Here is a 1806-nt window from a genome sequence, read left to right as displayed (position 1 = left end):
AAACCGGAGCACCCGGAGAAAACCCACGCAGACACAGGGAGAACTTGCAAACTCCACACAGGCAGTACCTGAAATCGAACCCGGGTCCCTGGAGCTGTGAGGCTGCGGTGCTAACCACTGTGCCACTGTGCCGCCCTTAATAGAATAGCTCTGTTAAATATCAAGCAAATGCACAGTAAAAAGGTTCAGTGCTTGGACCTCAGTTATTTTCACTCTGTCAATGGCAGAGAATGCTCGAGGAACCATTTGGCTACTCCTCATGTTCTTCCCAGTGTCCAGAATAAAGTGTAACATGACACTGATTTCCAGATGGCCGACACAAATGCAACGCACATCTTTTCTGAAAACATCACATTTAAAGTGAGAAACTAATCATAAGGCACGGACGGGGATAGAACCCGTGATCTTCAGTTTACGAAACTAACGCCTTACCACTTAGCCACCATGCCTTTTATTAATGGACACCAGAGGCTCCAGAGGAGGATTTGTGATTCTTTTTCAATTTGGTTGAAACAGCATCGAGAAACATGCACAGAAATAAAGAGGGATTGTGGAATGGGTAACAGATCAGCCTCATTTACTTCATCAGCATCATGAAATCTTCATTCAGACGTTCCATTCCCATCCTCAGCTTTTCTCACATCTGTACAATAATATAAGAGTGGACATTGGGTTGTTACTGGGCAGATTATATAAATAGACTATGTGCATCATCACAGGAAGTGATGTAATATAATCTGTGTGGCACCTCATGGAGAGTTGTCGATGAAACCTTCAATGCAAGGTGTGTAGAGTAAACTCAGTTTATTTTAACCGTCAGATTCTTATAAATTCTGTACTAAGCCTTGACAGGTATCAGAATATTATATGGGGGCCACAGTAAACCAAAGCGAAGATGGAGAAATCTTTGCCTGCACCTTTGAAAAGGTCACTGGACTGAACCAAGCCGAGGAGTGGCCGAGATGGTTCCAGAGGTTTGCAAGGTATCGTACTGCATCGGGTCTCGTGCAGAAGCCAGACATGGAACAGGTCAGTACGCTATTGTCTGCAATGGAGGGAGTGTGCAGGCAACATCCTCATGAAGAACAGAAGGCTACATGTGAAGAAGTTATTAAGGCACTCAATACATATTTTAATTGAGGAAAAAAATGTCATCGTGGAGCCAAAGTTAAAACGCTGCATTGCTGACAACGCAACCACCAGGTGACGCTGTACTAGCACATGCGCAAATGCAGCCTCTTTCACTGAAACGTCACTGTCTGTGACATTCAGGCAGCTGCCAGGATTAAAGATGGAGCTACTCAATTTATCACAGAAAACAACTTCGACCCAAAAATCCCCTCAAAGTTTGCCATCGCCGCCTCCGTCCCACCCCAACAGTCCCCCGCTACCTAATGCGCATTCGCGTTATAGAGTACCAAGTCATCTTAATTCACCTAAAGTGAATTACTTTAGGAGCAGTGACTGTCGTTTCATAAGCAAATACGGCACATATCTACACAATGGACATGTTTTGGTTGATACTCGGAGAACGTTGCGCTGTTTGAAGTCTCATTAGAAGGACAGCACCTCTGACAGTGCTGCACACCCTCTGTAATTCAGTCAGGTTTCATCGAGTCATAGAGTTATACAGCACAGAAACAGGCCCTTCGGCCATCATGTCCGTGCCGGCCATCAAGTACCTATCTATTCTAATTCCATTTTCCAGCACGTGGCCGTAGCCTTGTATTCTGTGGCGTTTTGAGTGCTCATCGAGATACTTCTTAAATGTTCTGAGGGTTCCTGCCTCGACCACTCCTTCAGGCA

At 45.1% G+C, this 1806-nt stretch overlaps 1 non-coding gene across 1 annotated transcript; it reads right to left on the bottom strand.

The window, feature by feature from the left end:
• Positions 1-377: 377 nt before the first annotated feature.
• On the bottom strand, positions 378-449 carry trnat-cgu (transfer RNA threonine (anticodon CGU)). Its single transcript has one exon. It is a non-coding gene; the product is annotated as a tRNA-Thr (tRNA).
• Positions 450-1806: the final 1357 nt, after the last annotated feature.

The sequence above is a fragment of the Heterodontus francisci genome, unplaced genomic scaffold (genome assembly GCF_036365525.1).
Source record: "Heterodontus francisci isolate sHetFra1 unplaced genomic scaffold, sHetFra1.hap1 HAP1_SCAFFOLD_43, whole genome shotgun sequence".
Classification (NCBI taxonomy): domain Eukaryota; kingdom Metazoa; phylum Chordata; class Chondrichthyes; order Heterodontiformes; family Heterodontidae; genus Heterodontus; species Heterodontus francisci.
The sequence above is the reverse complement of the archived record's forward strand: the minus strand, read 5'-3'. Positions and strand labels throughout refer to the sequence as shown.